Consider the following 21649-nt stretch of genomic DNA (forward strand, 5'->3'; position numbering starts at 1 on the left):
GAAACGTGTCTCTTGCCGAGAGGAGACAGACCCACCTATTTAGAGCCATACAAAAACTCGAAGAGCTGCCATGCTGCATTTAAGGCGGCCTGTCTGGTGCTGGCGCTGGTCTCTTGCAAGCACACAGACTGCATTAATTCCTCTCTCTTCCAAGAGAAGTGGGACCCATGCATTGGCATGGCGCTCCTGGGTCCTGGTTATCACATACCTGTATGCTTCACTGGTCTGCAAAATGGACCAGCATGACCAAAAGAGGTGGTGGACGTCCAAACTAACCCAGGTCTGGGGTGGTAAGATAGTCACCCTGGCAGCAGGTGCTGTGGTAGAATATCCCTTCAAGCAGAGAAGTGATTTGAAGCTGAATGTCCAAGGTACTGGGTGAGTGTTTTGACCAGTGAAATGTGGGAACTAATAAGCTCCCTGCTCAGGATGATTGTCCATGTGGATATGACCACATCTGAGTGATTGCATCAGTCAGACAGGAAAAGCTTTCATAGATAGAAATATCCCTGTGAATGGCAGAGGTGAAGCAAGGCAGAAAAGACACAGATGCCTTTGCCTTCTACCCAGCAACACAGCAGTCAGCAGCGAGGGGTTTATTTGTTTGGTTTTAAAGATGGAATATCGTATAAGGGAAGTGACAAACATATTTTACACTTCTCCTTTGAAATTGCTGGTTTATTTCTAACAAAATCATTGCAACCCAGGCTAACATTTTTTGAAGTACCGAGAAGTAGCCAGTAAAAATTTACATTTCTGGGTATTTTCTGAAACTCTGTGTTTAATTTTCATTATGGATGATGGAAAAAGGTCGCAGGAATGACTGTAAGAAAAGAAAGAAAAGAAAAAAGATGCACTGAAATGAGCAGAGGAGAATGAATCTTCAGTGATCAATGCACTTACAGATCAAGAATAAATAACTTACACTGCTAGGTCAATCTTCTTTTGCTGATTGCATTCATCTACTCTTTTTGTTCTGAATAATAGAAAACATCACTCCAGACTCCTGCAGAAAGTAGACTGAGATCAACAGCTCTCCAGTATCAGGTTCTGGGCTCCAATGGTCTGTAGAGCATTTGAGAGTGAGGTGATGGCCTCTTGTTCTGGCCCTCCTCACTTGCAGTTGTTAAACCCAGCTTATTGCATACATTACTTTGGGCCAGGGCAGCTAGCAGAGCTGCTCCATCTGTGTTGGTGGATGAGAGAGAACTCACTGTACCCTGTGTAAAGAGAAAGACAAGAATGCATTGCTCCGAGCTGCCCGTTACCACACAGTCCCTGAGCAGCAGAGCAGATGAAGGAGGCTTATGTCTCATGATTGACGGCAGATCCTGACTGAGGCTTTATCCAGAATTTGTACATCTACAAAGACCTTCCCTTTGCATCTGAGTCTCTGGTGCCTGATAAATTCTGAGCTCACACAATGATCTTTCTGTCAGCTGGGATACTTGCACTACTTCTTTCTTATTCAGTTGCCTGTTTTTTCACATTTCATAAGAAATTAATTACCTTTGAAACCCCTTCTCTGCTTTGTAAGATCTGGTTGAAATTTAGCCAATGGATTCAGAAACTACTATGTAGGGACAATTTAAAAACCCAGGGAGATACTTACACTTCAATGTGAAATAATCTATAATCCGTTGGAGTTTAATTTATCCACGGCACTTAGAATTTCTCCCTGTATGTTACCTGATATAATTTTGAGAAAATTATTCCAATCTTGTATGTCCCCTCTTTTTTTTGAAGTGCCTGAAGTACACAGCACCACAGTAGCTGTTCCCTCCCAAGACATGCCAGGAACTCCTCAGAGTGGCAGCCTCCACTCACAACCTTTTCAGTGTGACTGTGAAAGTGAAAAATGTGATTCAGATGAGAAACAAAAGGTCAGAAATCAGCAAATATGAGATTGTGGTTGAACTTAAATATATGTGTGTGGATATTTTATCACTTAATTGTTACAGTGTCTCTGAAATTCTAGGCATGGCCGTAGAGGTAATGAGCAACTCAGGTGCAGTGACCTTCTTCAGGGACATCTTCGTCTTACATCTTCTTTGTTTCCTCTCCATTGCTCTGTGTCTAAGGCTTGGGTCATGTCTTGCTTATTCCCTTGGCACAAGTGATAAGCATTGCGCGTATGGAAAAACAGGCCTTGCTCTCCTGGATTACTATCAGTAGTACCAGCTTTGGTCTCCAAAATGCTGCTCCTTCCAAGCTGGCACCTCACACTGTTATCCACAGCCACTCTCTATCACAAGGTGACTTGAAATCTTTTTTAATCTCCGTTCAGTGCATCCTTTCAGGTAGTAGGCCTAAGGGTACACCTCAAATCAGCTTAGAGAAGCTTTTTATCCAGATTACACTCCCTCAGTTCCAAATCCCTGTCCCTGGGGAAATGAGAGCCATTGGGCTGAGACCCAACGAGCTCTTAGCGCAGTGCCTGCTGTGCAGCTGCAGCCTCACACCAGCAAGCAGGGAGGACACCGCAGACCCACTGCTCAGCATTAGCCCCCTAAGAGATCCCTGTTCCCTTTTCTATCCCTCTCACAGAAAAGTTTCCCAGTAAATGCAGTCTGGGATTAATAAGAATGACTAGTTGGGGCAATATGGTGTTGTCAGCCCTCCTGTATATTGCCCTTTGTGGAAAGCACCTGACCTTTAGTGTCCTTTTTCAAACTGTCTTCCACTATACCACTGATTAATCCCAAGTAGATGTCCTTTTTCCACACAGCATGGCGTAGGACTTTCATGGTCCTAGAAGTCTGGAAATTTAATTTTAGAGAGGAGAATCTACGTCATACTTCTTGTCAGGGAGACTACAGGGCAGGTGTTATTAAGTATATAGATGACTTCTGAATGAAGATTGTCTACAGTCAGTTGAATTGTAGTCACTAAACACAGATGCTGAGGCTTTAGACTTTCACAGAGCATTTGCAAAATGTTCCAACATTTAAGTGCAGTTAGTAGATTAATTTCACTGTGGTTCAATTTGCAGTTTAATGGAGTCAAGGTTAGAATGGATTATGGTCATTTAGTCTGGCCTCTAGCTTTAACCACAGTGCAGAATATTATTCATTGAATTTCACAAACATTTTAGGAATATCACTAGTATGTAAACAGCAGCCTATGGACTATCTCAGTTATTTTGCATTTGAATTTCAGAACTGGTGGCCTGAGGGACAAGTAGCTTAAATGCTTGTTTTCACAATATAACTTCCAGTCTTATTTGGCTTTATGATGCCTGGCAATCAAGATCTTTCATGGATGTGCAGTTATGGGATATCACTGATGCAGTCAAAGGAAGAGCCTGTAACATACACACATTGTTTTCCCCATCTGTAGATAGCTAAATAGCTCCTTTTTTTGGACTGAGGAAGTTAATTCATTTTAAAGAAGATGTTACAGGAGAAATGTGTATGTCTACACTCCAGAGCCTACCTACCTTTAAACTAATGCTTTCCATGATTAATAACAGTGCAGTTTCCAGCAGCCCCATTTTAGAGCAGGCAGGGAACAAGCCCGGACAGCCCTCAGCTGGCTGTCCTGAGCCAACGTCCATGCTGCCGCAGCTACAGGATCATCCGTGCATGAGGGATGTTCAGCTCAGCTCCACCTGTGAGAGAAGGCACTTCTCCTACTGCTGGAAATCTCCCTTGTGATCCATCTATATGATTAGAGGCACAATCCTGTGTAATCCTTGCAGCTCAGAGCTCTAATGATGGTCGTGGTGGGCCATGGCCAGGAGCTTGTGTCCCTGCTTCCAAGGGATCGCTGTTACTTCTGGCAGAATTTTCCAGAAATCTCTAAATATCAGAGAGAGATGCTGCAGCTCAGTTCACAACTCATGACTTGCCCGTGTTTATTTGGCTGCATGTTCTCAAGTAGCCTTTGTTTGCATTGTTATCTGGTGCAGCGTGATATGACTGTCCTACTTTGCCTCCTGTAAAAATAGCACAGAAATAAGGTTTGATCTCTTTCCAACGACCAAGATAATTGTAAGCTGTTTGCATCCCAGATCTGCATGGTAGGTTGTGATAGTGATTTTAAAATGATTCTTCTAAAGCTGGGGTTTTTTTTTTCTTTTTTTGATGGGGTCACTGAGATTGGTGGTAAATCTTGATACACCTGTCAAAATACTTTTTTTCACCGAGAGAACATCTTGTATTACATGTCTCAGCATTAGCATATTTTAATACATATCTCTTTCTTTTTCCAGTCTTTAAAATAGTTTTGAAGATACAGTTTTCAAATCTTTTATTGTACATCTTTTCACAGAAATGTCTTTGTAACTGCTTCTTTCTTTTGAAATCAGATTTCCTTCTGATAGGATCAGATCTGAAATCATTTGTTATGTTCTTTGTATTTTTCATTTCTGAAGTCAGGCATTGCTTTTTATACTGTTTCTGGGGGATTTTTTGAGGCCTTTGTAATTTTTTCTACTCTTTTAATATCGATTCTTAAGTTTGTCACACAATTTTATTTATTTCTGGTGTCTTTATTCCCTGCTTTATGTGATCTTTTCTGTTGGTTCTTTCCTGCAAGTTTTTTAACTAAATTTCTTTAATTTCCAATTGATGTACTTCACCTAAGTATTGTTGTCATGAAAGAAAACTGGAAGAAATATTATAGACTTTATGCTAGTTTAACTGTCTAATAAGGAGATAGAAGGAATGGGAAAAACAAGCTTCCTATAAATCTAACAGGTTTCTGAGTGTTTAGTGTGCATCACAGTAAGCGAACAAGGATGTTATTAGCAATGCGAGGAGGAGTTTCTGAGTGGCGCAGAGATGACAGCTGCGTCTCCCTGCCATCAGAGAAGTCTTTGGGAGCACCATGTGCAGAACCAGACAGGTCATCTGGGGTTTTAATTGACAGCATTAAGGGTCAGGTTCAAATTTAAAGGAGTCTCTAAAAAAACACTGGCTAATATTCCCATGCAGAGACCTCAGCAAATGCAGTAACATTTGAGATGCCTCAATTTTCTCTCAAAGAAGTTGTTGCTCAACAAGGCAGAAAAGAATCAAACTTAATAGTATGGTGAACAAACCGGGGGGACATGCAGCACCCAGTTCATACAGTGTAACTGTTATTGTGCTGCCGCCTCCTCCAGGAGAGCAACTGCTGGGGTCACCCTGTTGCCCCTCCTTGCTGGCAGCAGCCCCTCACAGCCTGGGACCTCCAGGGCAATTCACACTGGCACAAGTGACACCGCTGTTGTGCCACAGGCAACTTGCTTCAGCAGCCCTGGCTCTCCACTCCTTGTTCCCCAGCCCTTTCCGCAAGCTCTGCCAAGGCGCCTCTCCTCCCCAAGGAGCCCTCACGGCTAACTCACCTCAAGCCCAAAGGGCTGACACGGTGCCCACGTGCACTGAAGACTTCTCCCTCTTGCATACAGGGCATCCCAGCAGCTCTTTCCCCTTCACAGAGAGTGTGTACACCCAGTCTCCTGCTCTTCTGCTTCTGATCTAGAGGTAGAAACTTTAGACTTCAGTGCTGGGAATCGTTGGGGTGAGCATTCACCCTGCACCTGCTTGGGCAGAATAAGTCAACCCAGTCTTGTACACACTATAGCAATTATAAACTTTCATCCACTTCATAATATGCTTCATTTTTTTTTTAACGAGAACACCTCTGAAACCTACCAAAACATGGTGTGTAAAATCTACTTGTTCCCATCTGGCCCACTGGGCCCTCTTTCCACCTGATATCACCCAAAAGTGCCTCCTTTGGGGGTTGCTTCTCCATGGAATCGTCTGTGGAGAGGGTGGTCTCAGGTCCCAGGACAAGAGTACAAATAGGAAGACAAGAACAGGAAGAATCCTCTGAAAATTTTAAAGCAAAGACACTGAAAAGACCACAATTTGTTTACAGCAGCAAAAACAGATAGTGGAATGAGGTTTGTAAAAACCTCAGCAGTGATCACAAAGATGGGATCTTAGGAACTTCTCTCCTTCATTCCCCAGAGCAAGAGTGTGGGGACTTTCAGTGCTGCCAAAGAGCAACAGACTCCAAACCAGCAAAAAGAAATCCTGTTTGTTTTTTTTTTCCTAGCAATCAAATGTGGAACTCAGTGTCATAGGGAAGCCTGAGCCCAGGAGTATCATACTGAAAAATGGGATAGGTCTGTTATATGACTATAGGCGATAATTGGTGTAACTAACAAAATGAAATCTGTGAAGGCAGCTTAAAACCTTAAGGTTAGGACTGAGAGCAGAAAGAATCACTTTAAAGACCTACATGCTTGGGGGGGGGGGGGGGGGTACTGTCTTCTGTAATAGCTGATGCTGGACTCTGCCCAGTAGAAGATTTTAGATCTATGGGTTCCTGGCGCTCTGAGGCAGTGCGGTAATCCTTGTTTTTCTTCGGTGACACTTCCTCTTACTGTGGAACTAAACTCTGGGCTGTGTGTAGCTGGTGGAGGACAAATGACATGTTCTTAACCATTCCCAAGAGATGAACCCCTGGGAAACAGCAGTCACAACGTGAGCAGTGCTCCCAGAGAGCTGATAGTCACCCACTGTGCTGCCTGTGGAGCAGACTTGTGGCTTACTTTTAATGGAAAAGTAATGTATTTCACAACCATAAGTGACTTCCAAAGAAGAACATCATCTAGCTGTGGATCCAGCCAATTCTGTGTTGGGGACATAAATTAGCAGTTGCTCTCGAAGGTGGATCTGCTTAAGGAAAAGAAATTAAGTTATTTCTATCAGATTCTGGCTATCAGTGGAAAGTGATATATGGCATATTCTGAAGTCTGGATAGAGGTGCATCTTTTCACTGTCTTTCCACAGGGATTCAAAAGGGTGTTATACAGCAGGGTGAAAATTTGGGGAGGGTAATATAGCAGCTGAATACTGATGTAAAAAATTAACTAGCAATTTAGAAAAACATATCAAGATACTGAAAAAGGCTGGAATGAATTATATTCAGCTGCTGTTGTTTACATTTCTCACGCTCTGCTTGTTCCTTCAGTTTCTTATGTCCTGCTCTGTTTTCTCTGTATCTGTTCTTGGTGTTACTGCACAGCTGCAGCTAGTTCCCTGCTCTGCTAGGGGTGGCGAGAGCAGCCGAGGATTTAGGGAGGGACTCTCTCAAGGCATTTCTGCTAATTCTATTTAATTAATAAAATGCGTGTTTAACATTACTGTTGAGGTCTAAGTGAGGACTCTGGCGATGGTGTGTGGTGAATATACCCATGATCCCAAATGAGAAGTGAGACTCTGCTGCAACAATCTTCCAGCCAGGGTACGGCAGACAGCAAGCAGGAGAGATGTCTGAAAACCATGAGATGTTGCTAATAAAATTAGCAGCAGTCCAAGCTGCCAGCCTGTGGCAGAGGGCTTTGCAACATCACAGCCAAACTGAGGGCTAAAGCAAGAGGAGAGGGTATTTGCACGTTTGCTCCTTCCTTGGAGGCAGCAGAGGAAGCATCGGGCTGCTCCCATGGGGTTTGGGGTGAGCCGCTCACAGGAGGCAGGCCGGGGGCGGCAGGCCGGGGGCGGCACCACCTCCTGCTAGCGGCCGGTGAGAGGTGCCAAGGCGAGCTCGCAGTGAGGTTACAGCCTGGGGAATTCCCAGGAAGGACGAGAGTCCAGGACTGCCTTGTCCGCGTCCCACCTCCAGAGCATCAAGGAAAAAGAGCAATTTCCTGTGCCCTCCTGTGGTGTCACTGCCCTCCTTACTCTAACGACAGCCAAGAAAGATGTGCAACTTTTTTCCTTTCTTCCCCACAATATTCAGCTTTCCCTTGGAAGGGGTTAGCAAAGCCAGCCCTCACCACAGTCTCCCCAGAGCCTCCCTAGCTCAAAGGTTGCTAATTTTGAATGATTTGCCCCCCCTCCATCTGTGGGAAGGGGGGAAATTCCTATGTGCCCAACAGTAAAATGGAGCAGCTATCTGACCTTTTAAAAGGAATGTTTTCTGTGTAAGGAAACAGAGCTAGCCAGAGAGAAATTGTTCCCCAAAGAGAAGGAATATCATGAGGCCTTTTCTCCGTTTCCAAGGATCACTGTTACCAAGTAATACTTGCTATTGATCGGGCACAGCCTAGATCCATTTCTTACTTTTTCATTTATGAGCCTGTTTTAAGAGCCTTATAACTCAGCTGTTCAGGGCAGGATAAAAGAGAAAAATCACAGGAATGTGTAATATTTGGGAAGTTCTGCTGAAAGACACCATTTGCAAGAGGTCTCGCTCACTCTCTCAGCTCCAGGTACCTTGGGGAGTCCAGCCTAGCCCTCACTGTGGTCATATCAAAATGCAAGAATAGATGTCGCACTCAACAAGTTCAAGAGAGTAGATGTTTTCACCTCCTCCTTCTGCGACCTTCCCACTTGCTCTATATGTGCTGGGATACAACTGAGATGTCAGGGAGAGGGATGTCAGCAGCAGCAGCAGCAAGCGTGAAAATCAGCACAGGGCTGCGCGTGCCGGGCAGTGCCTCTGCACTTGTGTCCAGCCGCTGGGACGGGCTAGACCTACAGCATTCATGTCAATCCAGCTGTATGCGTTGAAACAATTACTAACGCAGCACAGCTCTTAATATGCATGAAGCTACATGTAATTTATTCTCCCTGCTGTTCAGAGCTAAAGGAGTATAAAAGTGATTATATTGGCACAAGTGTATCCACCAGTAGCTTTCAAGTGAGTAACAAATTCTTAGGTAAGGGCTAGAGCAAAAAGCAGTGGTTTAGCTTGAGGCAAGCGAGCAACAAGTCATATGGTAGAACAAATCTCTGACAGTAGGAGAGTGAAGCCCAGGGAAAGGTGTAGTTTCTACTGCTGAAGGCCTTTAAGATATCTGTCAGGTATAACACAGTACAGTGCTTGTGCCCTGGGGCTGGAGGGGTTGGACCGCTTCCAGCCTCCTTCTCAACCATGCCTTTAAACAAAGAGATTTTGCCATTGGCTTCAATGAGAGAAAAATCAACATGACTCTGCAGAAAAGACAATGAAAAAGCAAACTTGCTATAGGCTCATTCTGCAAATTTGGGTCCCAGAGCTCAAGAGAAAAGTGGTTCCTGAAATGCCCACCCTGCTCGAGCACACTACAGGATCAGACCATTCCCCAAAATACAGATCTCATTTTAATGTTAAGAAGCAGGAAAGGCAGTGTCTTGGTTTGTAGAAGGTCAAGTTTGGGCTCAGGCCAGGCTGTGAATAGCCAAGATGAGACAGAGAGAGATGGAAAGAGAGAAAAAGATATAACTAGTCAGAGTGGGCTCCAGTGAGACAAAAGAAAAAAAAAAAGAATTTTATAAAATCATTACATATAACTTATTTGTTCAGGAGACAATTGAACATTAGTTTTCTTCCTTCACACATCTGCTGCCTGATTGCATTAATTCTAAGTAACAAAAAAAAAAAAAAGAAATAACAAAACAAAGTACAAAGGCTTTGTAAAGCCTGAAGGGGTGGCACAGACCCCAGCTATGTCCAGCATCTCTACAACTTATTCCTTCAGGTGTTCCAGTGCCCAAAGTAACAGGCAGAGAAACACATGCTAAATCCTGCTAAGTGCTCACTGCAGGGCTGCCTCTTCATCTTCCAAGAGTCCAAGATTTCAACGAAAATTTAATTTTAACACTGTGGTTTCAATTGAGAGGCTTCTGAAGCCAGCAGCCTAAAGCTAAAATTGTCCATAGCCTCTTTGTCCTAACTTTTTGCTGCATCCCGCTTAGCATAATGATTTACTGAACTGCAGCTGGCATGAGGCCCTAACCATGCTCTCAGCTATGGCAGTGCCCAGAAAAACAAATACTAGCAGAAAACAGATTTGTTAGAGGAGAAAGAAGCTGGGCCATAAGTTAGAAAGGCAGAGGCTGCTCCGCAAGGCTGGAGTCCTGGAGGTATTCAGCTTGCAAGGCTGTTACGGGGCTGAAACTGTCCAGAGAAGACCGTGAAGACTCACAGGTCCTCTATACTTGCCTTGCTTCCAGGAATCACTGCAGGAGGGGACATTCACTAATCTTTCTGTCTATATTGTACCTGAAAAGCTTTCATATAAAACATCAAAAGCCTTCAGCTTTCCCTCACAAAGATTTTTGGCTTTTCTGCTTTCAGAAAAGCAGAGTTCGGAGACTCTCTTTTAAGGAAGGATTTTCACTTGGGGAAAATATAGCAGGAAGGAATGCAGTTGTTCAGGTTTGTTTGTTTGTTCGAAATAAATCTGCCCATGCCTGGAGTATGCTTGCAAAGCCCCTGTGTTGGGAGAGCAGTTCGTGGCATGGTTAAAGTGCCTGTAGTCACTTGCCAAGAGCTGGACGGTTCTGCTACGCAACCACTCTCCACCTCCCAGGAGAGGGAGCCCAGGTGTCTCCTTGGCAAACCCTGGCATTTCCTGCACAGCAAATGATTTGCCTAGGTTGTATTATTAAAATAATAGTAGTAACACTGCCATGTGTTGGCTGCGAGCTAGCACAGCCACTCAGTAGGTCACCTGTGAACAGCTTCACTTCGTTTACAAGAGTGCTGGTGAGGAGCAGTTTGAAAGTGGGAGGAAAGCAGTGTAAATTTCACAGAAAAAAACTTGTTAGTCCAAAATCCCTTTACAGGCATGAAAACAAGCCAATTAGCTGTAAATCCAATCAAGCACTGTGGCTGACAATTGCTCCCCTGTCTGCATTTTAGGTGAGCTAACACAGACGCTGAGCAGCTAAGAGACCTTCACTGCATCCTGCGGACAGCCTGCAGGACCTCCTTAGCTTTCTGATGCTCGCCCATCTGCCCCCAGCCCTCTCTGCATGGGGAAATTCAGATCCCCAAGGCCTCGCTTCCTCCTCAGCCCCATCCTAGCTGCAGTGCATCCAGGTGCTGCCAGACAGCTGAGGTAGGGCTAGCTGCAGCCCTCAGCTGATCCCCCAATTTCTTTGCTGCTCTCCCCCACCCAGCCAAGGCTTGTGTCTCTCAGCAGCCTGCAGTGCTGGTGGAACCCCTTTGCTCTACCAGGGAGCTGTGAGCTCTCGAGGTCAGGAACGGGCTTTTCCTCATGCTCTGAAAAGACCCTCACCTTCCCCTCAGTCCGTGAGGGCTGTTCTCAAAGTGTGACAATCATTACAGGTGGGCACCTGGGGGTCCACGGGCCTTGGACAAGAGTTCTTCGACCTGCTACAGACTAGCTTCTCAAAGAGCCCCAGGCTGGGCCTCTTGCCTCTAAGCAAGGAGCCAAGGCAAATTCCAGCACTTTATAGAGAGTTTCTAGACTTTCTAAATGCAGAAAGAAGTTGAAAATATTACAGAGTCCCCTACAAACTGAATCTCTGAATTATTGAGCCCAGTTCCCTGATGCAAAGCCAATCCCATGGGAATGCTCCTAACCCACCTTCAGCAGTGAGCAAGAGCACACCTCCCACCCAAGGAAGACCTACAAAGCCTTCAGCAGCCCCCACCCCACCCCCCACATATGTGGCTACAGCATACTCCAGTATTGACCATATAATACAAAAAAACACCAAGTTATGTTTCAGGCTGTGTCTCATTGCAGAGTGGCGCAACGAGAGTTGTGTTATTAGGAAATGCATGTCGGCAAGCCCACTCCATCACTGCCAAATGGAAGACTTAGATCTTCATGGCCAACACAGCTCTTGGCTCCCAGCCATAAGCTCGTAATTGCTACTGGGTTCGTTAGTTTCTTTGTAAATATACAGGAAGCCCAGACACATGCCACTATACTCTCAGTTCACTGCTGCCATAATTTTGAGAGTGCTGCTGTGCTTTATCGTTAGCTTTGTCTTCATTGGCAAAAGGAAGAAAATACCAGGCCCTTTCATACAAAGCTGTGCAAAGCATCAGTGTTGCACAGCACATCCCTGGGGTAGGACAATCTGCAGATGGTGTAAATCAGGCACAGCAGGACCTCAGGCAGGCAGGAGCCAAGTGCTCCCTAGTTCTGCAGGGCTAGGATTTCTGCTCAATTGCACAGCACAAATTACCCAAAACCTGGCCTGGCTCACACAGATCGGGAAACTGGTGTGGACTCCACCCAGAAAAACAGGGACTCTAGCACTTCCAGCCTGGTGCTCTTGGACTCCTTCAGGCACCTGCAGCATTTGGTCCCCCAATGCAGCAGCTGCTTTTGGTTTGCTTATTGGTTGGAGTAAGAAATTCCATTCAAAATATTAAGCTTCAACCAAAAAAAAAAAAAATTATATAGCCCCCACCTCGCCCAAAAGTGTTCCCAGAAATTCTCCTTGAAAAAAAGATAATAAAAGCAATATTTCCATGTAAATACACATAGATGGTCTTTCTTTCTTCCTTCTACCTTTCTCCCTCTTTTCTGCCTGCCAGGCTGGACTCACCTGTATCACTCCCAGGGGCCAAAAACCCCCCTAGGGGCTCTGTTGAGCACATAGGTGGTTACTGCTCCGTGCTGCCACCAAAAAAGGCTACTGTCAGGTGAAATGGGTGCTAAATCATCAATAACCAGTATCCTTCATAAAATTCAGGTTGGAAGGGATCTCAGGGGGTCATTTGGTCCAACTTCCTGCATAACTTCTGCTGCCTTTCACATGCTCCTGTGGCTGGCCAAGGCATTCATTCATGGCCATGCATCTCATATGCTGATGATTTGCCTTTTGCAGCGGAAGAGACCCCCTTCTCCTCATTATTCACACTAGAAGTATGTGCATGGACTGCGATAGAGGCTCCCTCCCCGACTGGTTTAAAGTCTGGCTGTGTGTTAGAAAGTCTGACAATTTTGAGCCTTCTCCTGCCACCTCTTACTGAGGACAACATCCTGTTTCTCTGCAAATGCCACCTTTATACCATTAGCACATGACTCTAGCCTTCTGCAGACCTCTCTTTTGTCAGGCCCGAGGCCATGAGGGTTCAGCGTTACCTTCTCTTCCCAGATAGTGATGTTCGTCATGTCCCTCCTCACTATCAGCTCCCAGAGGTAAGCCCCCAGCACCTCTGTCCACTGCTCCTGTAGCCAGAGCCTAGCTGTATCAGGAAGGCAGTTTATGCTGTTGTAGGTGTAGCTTAATTTTAAGCAGTTTATGCTTTTGGCCTCTGCACTGCCTTGTGGCTATACAGTGAAGATGACCTTTGCAGGGTTGTAAACTTAACTGACTTAACACTGCATGGGGAAAGTGCCCCTGGCAGGGGGGCTTGCTGGCTGCTGGATGGAGTGTCAGCTGACCATGTCAACACATAGGCTGAAGTTCAGCAGCTACTGAGTCCTTCCTCTCCTCCTGCAGCACAGGAATCTACTTGCCTCACATTCACCAGTTGTTTTCCTGGTCTCAGCATAGAGATGGGAGCAGCTGTATCTTTCCTACCCTTAGCAGGACTGATTTTTTTCAGCAAGGACTCCAGTCGACTCAGACATGGTCTACTCACAGTAACGCTCCTTCCCTTCCAAGGCCTCGGTAATCACTCCCTTGCCTCCCCAGCCTCCTTGCTTAGAGATTCCTCAGGTCTCACTTCTTTGGGAGTACCTAACCTAAAGTCTGTATAGGTTTGACTCCATGAGTATAGCCTTGGATCTCCACTGTGACTGAAGCTGGCTCAGTCCTTCAGACACTCCCCTGCCCCGTGGTGCAGCACACCCAAACAGCAGTCCCACTCCCACAGCCCTGACAGGAGCTTTAGCCCCAGAATGAGGAGAGTGATCCCACACTACCAAAAACACTGGGCTCACAGCAAGGAGCCACACAGGCAGCACAACTGCATCGGGATGGACAAGCAGGAGGGGTCCAGATGCCAGGTCTCACTCATCCCTGCTGGGCTTCCCCAACTGCCTGCATCCACCCCTCTACAGAGCAGGGAACCACTCCAGCCAGCTGCAGGCCCTCAGCAGCATTCACCCAAAGCCCCACCAGCTGTTCCTCCACTCCGCTAAGCTAGGCAGCAGATGACACATTACATGGGCCTCCATCCTCACCGCTCTCCTTCTCCGGTTGCTCACCTGCTTCCACTCACCCAGCACCAGTGCCAGCTCAGTACCACGCTCCATCTTATTAGGACTCTCTCAGCTTAGTATCCCTGTTGCTGCCTCCCTTCAGCTGTGTCCTCAAAGCTTAACATCTACTCAGCTGTTGTCAGCATTTAACAGCACACGGCTGCTTGCACACCCATGGGATGCTATTATACGGCAGGCTGCTGCATCCTCCCTGAGTGAAACAAGCCTGTCAACCTCTTCAGGTTTAATATCTCTCAGATCAGTCTCCAGATCTGGTGAGTTGTTCAGGAGTGTCTACGCTGTCTGGAAAGTCACCATATTAACCAGCATACTGGGAGCAGTTATCATCACATTTGGCTTTTTGTTTGACATTGATGAGTAAATGAGATGTTTAGTGATTTCTCCATGTTTTAGTTTACAGTTGAGAGAAATGGCTCTGTTGAAAGCTATCTGAGTTCCTCCACTTCATTATTTGTTTAGACAATGGGAGAGGAAAAGAGAAAATTGCCTTGAGGTCGGGAATTAAATTCTCTTTTCTGTTTATTCCTCCTTGAAAAAAAGAGGAGCAGCATCTTGGCAGACCCCTGTATCTTATAGCTAAGGGTGAAATGTGGGGCACACATAGCGAACAGCAGAGGGTCTACTTGGAAATACCCTGAACAACTGCAGCTAAGTCTACCAGAGCCCCTGTCAGAGCTGTTGAGTGATAGGCCGTCTAGCATGAACTTTTTTTTAGCAGGGAAAGGGAGAGAAAGAAAACCTGAATGTGGTGCTACACACGGGGCTAGATGAACCCTGCAAAGCCACTATCCACTGGAGTACAAATTTCAACTTGTCCTCCATAGCTGGACCTCACCAAGGCATGGCAGCATGAACTGCTCTGCAAAAGGTGTCCCAGTTCACACCACAATTCGTTAAAAATAAATAAATAAAGTTTCTAGTCCTCAGAAGTATGGAAAAATGTCTCCATTTGAGGTCGTTTGACATTTTCAGGCCCTAGTTAACCCTTCTCTATTTTTTGTTTTCCTTTCACTTGTTTCTCTTTTGAGTTCAGCCAGATATTAAAGTCAAAAATGTCTTTGAAAGAGCAAGACAGAAAAGCTGCCTTTGAAAACCTCAAAGGGAAAAACTTAAAAATGCTCAAAGTATTTTATGGGGAGTGGGAGTTAATTTCTCTTTCCTCATTTGGAAGCTATTCACTGAACCTGACTTTGAGCTTCCAAGTCATTTTACTCCCCCAGAAACAGTATTTTGGGGCAAACACCCTGTTCACTGAGACTTTTCACCAGCCCTTGTTTTATGGTCAACCAAGGATCAGGTTTTGCCAATATAGGAGGCACGTGTGTGCCTTAACCAGAGGCCAGGAGCTCTGTGGTGGCTGGGGGTGAGGGCCTGATATGCTGAACTTGCTGCATGTTGTGAGCACTCCTGGGATTAGTGCAATTAGTCCATTTTTTCCAGAAAAGTTTGGCAGATGGTGTTCTCACAGGCAGGAGCAGACCTATTTGGAGAGTCTGTCCCTGACTGTGAATGATGCAGCTTCTTAAACTCATCCAGCCCTCATCCATGCAGCCCCTAGAGGGTTTATTATCCTCATCTTTGGCTTTTTGACATGGAAGAAGATCTCAAGGAGAGAAGGACTCAGATGCTTCTGTTACTGGACACCAGCACCATCTGGCCCCTGTCCTTACTTGCTTTACATTAAAGACTAGAAAGCTTTTATGAAGTGAAAAGGAAAAAAAAAGTGATATGTCATCTGGATTTCCTACTATTTGCTGGTAATTAAGTCTGTCACAGTCTTGACAGAGCTGGGAACAATGGAGGGAATCAGAAAGAAAAGACAGAAGGAAGGAAAATATAATGGTCTCTCTAGAGCTGTTTCCTTCTGATTCCATTACCACAGAAAATGAACAAAAGAAATAATTATATTTCCATGGTGTTTGCTCCCCAGTTCCACTACAGATACATATTAAGTCTAAAAAATTGTCATTTTTTTTTTAAGCTCAGGTAATGTCATTCCAGTATTTACTGGGCTGCATGCCAGTTCCTGAGTTTTATATCAATTCAAATCGAGTCTCTCACTTTATTGTTTTCTCTTTGTTCTTTTGCCTTAGTTAATTTCATTTCTTTAACCTGGAGAGGCATAAGTCAATCTAGCTCATTAGTACAGTGTCTCAGGTGCCAAGCTGAAGGGCATCTCAGCAGAAGGCCCATCTGTATTCTCCTGCAGCTAAAAGTGATTCTCAGAGTTCATTTTCATCTTTTATTGACTTCTCACCACAGACTAGACTGCATGGTAAAGCCAGAACCACTTAAGGCTAATTGCTGCTACATAAACTAACCTCGCTGGTTATCCTCCTGGACCCCCTCTGTCCACCTGCATCTCAAAACACGTATCACAGAATCACAGAGGTTGGAAGGGACCTCTGGAGATCATCTAGTCCAAATCCCCTGATCAGGAAGGGTTGCCCAGGACCCTGTACAGACAGCTGTTGAATATCTCCAAGGAAGGAGACTCCACAATCTCTCTGGGCAACCTCTTCCAGTGCTCTGTCACCCTCACAGAAAAGAACTTTTTTCTCATGTTCAGACAGAACTTCCTGTGTTTCAGTTTGTGCCCATTGCCTCTTGTCCTGTCACTGGGCACCACTGAAAAGAGTCTGAAAAGAGATGCCTCAGTCCCTTCATCATCTTAGTAGCCCTTCGCTGGACTTGCTCCAGTAGCTCCATGGCTCTCTTGTATTGGGTAGCCCTGAACCGGACGCAGTACTCCAGATGTGGCCTCACCAGGGCTGAGTAGAGAGGGAGGGATCACCTCCCTCAACCTGCTGGTAATGCTCTTCCTAATGCAGCCCAGGATACGATTGCCCTTCTTGGCCACAAGGGCACATTGCACACTCATGGTCAGCTTGCTGTCCACCAGGACTCTCAGGTCCTTCTACACAGAGCTGCTCTCCAGCACGTCAGCCTCCAGCCTGTCCTGGTGCATGGGGTTATTCCTCTCCAGGTGCAGGACTCCGCACTTGCCTTCACTGAACTTGATGAGGTTCCCCTCTGCCCATCTCTCCAGGCGGTTGAGGTCCCTCTGAATGGCAGCACAGCCCTCTGGGGTATCAGCCACTCCTCCCAGTTTGGTACCATCAGCAAACTTGCTGAGGGTGCACTCTGCCCCTTTATCCAAGTCATCGATGAATAAGTTGAACAACACTGGACCCAGTATTGACCCCTGGGGAACACCGCTAGCTACAGGCCTCCACCTAAACTTTGCACCACTGATCACTACCCTCTGATCTCTGCCATTCCGCCAGTTCTCAATCCACCTCACTGTCTGCTCATCTAGTCAGTACTTCATCAGCTTGCCTATGAGGATGTTATGGGAAACTGTTGAAAGCAAATAATATGGTCAGACAGTCCTTTAAGCTCATGTGTGACCTAGCAAAGAAAAATCTTAGCACAGCACTGACAAAGCAGTTGCGAGGCCCGCAGAGGTACTGCCCAGTACTACAGACTGCTCTGCATCCCTGCCTTCAGCTCTCTGGGATTCAGGAAGGGTAATCTTCTGTGCCAAGCCCAGCTGCTGACATCCTGAAAGCCCCAGCATGCTGCCATGGAGTTATTTGCACTTCACTACTGCCAAGAGCCCCCTCCTCACCAAATATCCCACCTACACCAAGCTGATGGAGACCAAGATGTCTGCAGATCTTCCTTGTCAGGAACAGGGTTTCTTGCTCCTCTGGGATCAGACAGAGCATGGAAGGACACAGGCAAAGCTGGGGGTGCAGATGGCACTACTTGGAAGATGGTGCCAGAACCACACAAACCTAAACTGAAGGTGGAGGGCTCCTTCTGTACAGTGTCCGGGATGTGTGAAAAGGACACTCTTAATGGCAAAGGGATGTACTGCACAGTGGGACTTCCTCCAGTGGAGAACCAGTTTCAAAACTGGAAAGGCACTTTCCCAGGGAGAAGAACAGTCTCCTTACTGGAAATATTTTTAAAAGAAAAATATAAACATGGGAAAGTCATTGCAAAGAATTACCCTAAGCAATTCTGGCTTTAACCGAATCTCTGCTCTGTCAGTGACCAGCTTTGGAGCTGTTGCTGGCCTCTGCATGTCCATTGAGTTTGTGATAAGCAGTTTTGTTTATTTTTTTATGGTTTTCTGGGTTGAATGATAACTATTTGCCCCTCCAGGGAAAATACAGTCCCTATCTAAATGACTCCAGAGTTCAGGGGCACCACAGGACAACTGCTGTGAAAATAAATAAATCTTGTGCTTTCTCACCTCTCTCTGAATTGGTAAATCTATGAAGTTTTCTAAAGGTGGAGTTTGCAGAGGGTCATGAGAATAGATTTATTTTGGAATATTTCCACTTGTCATTACAATTAATCACCAGAACCTAAGGAAAAAGAATACAGTTTATGAAAACATCAAGCAGGGAGTGTGACTGCAGAAGCCTGACAAACGGGACAGCAAGACAGGGAGCTGGTTTAGAATAATCCATTTTCATGCCAACTATGTTTTTTTAAAAAAAAGGAAGAAGAGCAAGCATCATCCTTCCAAATGACAACCTTCAGTGCATAATCATGGCCCTCATCTAAAACCACACATTAGCTCCTCAGAACACTTTCGAAAGACAAGGCACCATATTTTTCAAACTCTTTCTCAGCATGATACTCAGATGAGTCTATCTCTGCTGTGAAAAATAAATGCGTCTCTTTAAAGAGCTAAACTCCCATTTTTCAAAATCAGCCTCAGCTCTGGACATGCACTTCTGAATGCACAGAATAATCTCGTCTACAGTTTTGCACCGAGGTCGATGGCAATGTGGGCTCAATCCTCTCCCTCTTTCCTTGAGAGGACTTCTGTTCCTCTCTATCATCTGCCATGAGAAGCAACAGGCTCATCCAGGCTTCATCTCTCTCTGCCATGTTAGTATCATTAATTTATATGAGAAGGGGGGAGTGGTCTGCTTTCTGACTTGGCAGTTGAGACACAGACCTCAAAGCAAGACACATTGAGATTGTAGTAGCTGCACCCATGAAGTATTTATAAATGACAGTCTGCCACAGGAGTATAATGCTGTGTACTTGCCTCCAGCATCTGAGCTAGGAAAGCAGGCAGAACCAAGCCTGGGTTTCCCTCACTTAGTGAAGTGCCTTAACCTCTGAGTTACCTAGGAGGAAGAGGAGGAGAGCTCCTCCCCTGGTGGCCTCGTGGTCCTCACCTTTGTCTTCATTTGTTATTAGACCCTTGCAGGAAGAACAGACAACTGATTCAAATGGGACGCTGTTCGGATGTTTGCTGAGGCAGTGAGAAAACACTTTTTTTTGGGGGGGGGGGGGGGAGTTTGGCAACTGAGCTGTAAAGACAAACAAAATCTCAAATTTCAGTCCTGCCTCAACCTTTGCCGGAAGAGCTTGAGACTCCTGAATACAGGGAATGTTACACGGTTTCTAGTTTCTGCCTGTCTGTAGGAAGGAGCTCAGTAGATATGGAGTTCCTAACCCCCAGTAATCTTCGGAAGGGTGCCCCAGAGCCCTGGGGCTCTTGACCAGTTTGCTGTGAGAGACGGGAGGAAGCAGGAAGGTTTCTACTGAAGACCTTCACACTGCAGGCCTACAAGGAATCAGGTGGTTGGTTTCTCCTATTCTGCTTCCCAAGATCTTTGGTATCCCTCTATGTTCTCCACCCATTGAATGCACATGTGGCAAGACCTAGAATGCCTTGTGGCATTTGTGTCTAATTCAAGAACTACAAAAGCACACAAGCATAGCTGGAAAGATAGAGTGAGTTTTTGAAGTATCATTGTTCTCATGAGTCTCCTCATCTACCTGCCAGTGACCAACCTGGGTGGAGTCTTCTCCATGCACAGCAAAACCATTTCCACACATTTCATGGCCAGCCAGAGCTCCTGAAGAGAAAAGAAGATTCAGCATGACCACCTGTTTGAAATGGAACACCTATTTACTTCCAGCCACACCTGGATACTCACAGTTCACTAGCAGGAATGGAAAAAAAGTGTGCATATTCAAAGACAGTTAAGGTAAGTTAGAGATGGGACTTTCAGTGTTAGTGTTTCCATGAGCAGGGTGTTTTGGTGGGTGAGTAACAAGCCACGCAATAGGAATGCAGAACAGGGGTGACCACGTGAAGCAAGCCGGCCGCACAGTGCAGTTTGGCGATATCCACATGAAGCACCACATTGACCAGGCATTTCATAGCCTTCTCGACCACTGATAACTCTGAGTAAGTTCACAGCCAGTTTTGATCGTGAGTTTTGTTAGTAATTCATAAGCAGAAAACACACATTTGGGATTCTTCAAATGAATTACTCCTCATGAATAGTTCACTATCTCTATCCAAAGCTGAGTGTTTTCTGAATATACTTCTATCTGTGAAGCTCTCATTAGGCACACGTCTCTGTGCATGTGCTGTTATTTTAAGTGGACCTACCAAAATCCTCTTCAATATTCCCTAGTGATAAAGCCCTCAGCTGGAATCTGCAGAGGGAGGGGAGCTGTCTGCTCCAAAAGCTAAAATTGAATTTGTGCTTAATAATTAAAACTCAAAATAACAGCTTGCCTGTGTGATCTGAACCATTAAATTACAGGGGTGGATCTAAGCCTTTTTACATTGGAATGTTTGCTTATGTGGAAATTTCCTGATGCATCCTCCACTGGACTCGTTTGTGATGTAAAAAAGGTGAGTGGGCATCAGTTTTATGGCACTGATTAAAAATGTTTCTTTTCCCTGCCAGATTGCTAAAGAATTTGAGATTGTTTTTTCACTCCACTTGGCATAAACTTCCTTATCATTTGAGTTGTAAATCAGTTCTGAGACTCTCTTTTCAGAGACACACTGTTGAAACTGCAGTGACTTTACAGCAACCAGCTCAAGCAAGGTCTTCAGGGCTGGGATAAGGGGTCAGTGATACCCACCAGGATCTCTCTGGCAATCTTCTCAGGGGGTCTATTCTTGGGCCTCAACCATCAGACGTGTAGTAGCCAAGTGAGTGCAATGGAATCACCATGCCAGTTGCACCCACACTACCATAAGACTCCTCCACAATAGGGAATTAAAACAGAGGGTCTGAAATGTTGGACTTTCTATTGTTCAACACTCCAGCTCAAGCAGTAGTGATTGTATAACACAGGCAAATACCCACCTCTTAGACTGGCCCAGGAATCTTGGCACAAAGGGATGCTTTTGATAAAACGATTTTTTCATTGCTCATGTAGGCCAGCAGAAACACTGACCATGAGCTGTTCTTCCCAGATCCCAAACATAGAGCTCTTTGTTAAACCTAAATAATTTAAAAGACATGAGCAAAACCTTTCCAGCTATTCTCACACCCAAATCTTGTTGAAAAAATGTAGTAGGACTAATGAAATTGTAATGCACATATTAATTAATGTACATATTTTCTCAGTAAATTTTGCACAGCTATAAAAGGTCAAATAAATAATGAATGCCATGGAATAATTTATGTGAGCTCTGTTTCTTACTTTACATGTTCTAATTACCAGTATGAACACATCCCAATGAATTATTGAAAATCACAGAATAAATAATATTAAAATTAATTTGTCAGCTATAAGTACATGAGAATCCAAGTTCAAATAGATATTTAATTCTACTAACATGTTGCATTCTAGTGATACTTGCCCAATAAATGGAAGCAGGAGAGAAAATGTTCCTATAGGCCAAGTTAATTAGGAGCCCCATTTCTATTAGGTTTTGTTTGTGAC

The 21649-nt window shown here is 45.1% G+C and overlaps 1 long non-coding RNA gene across 1 annotated transcript; it reads right to left on the reverse strand.

The window, feature by feature from the left end:
* Window positions 1–684: 684 nt before the first annotated feature.
* On the reverse strand, window positions 685–19806 carry LOC135330066 (uncharacterized). Its single transcript, XR_010391824.1, has 5 exons — window positions 19748–19806; window positions 5330–5462; window positions 3440–3937; window positions 926–1220; window positions 685–823 (listed from the first exon to the last, which is right to left on the reverse strand). It is a non-coding gene; the product is annotated as an uncharacterized LOC135330066 (long non-coding RNA).
* Between the last annotated feature and the right edge of the window lie 1843 nt (window positions 19807–21649).

The sequence above is a fragment of the Dromaius novaehollandiae genome, chromosome 16 (genome assembly GCF_036370855.1).
Source record: "Dromaius novaehollandiae isolate bDroNov1 chromosome 16, bDroNov1.hap1, whole genome shotgun sequence".
Taxonomy (NCBI): Eukaryota; Metazoa; Chordata; class Aves; order Casuariiformes; family Dromaiidae; genus Dromaius; species Dromaius novaehollandiae.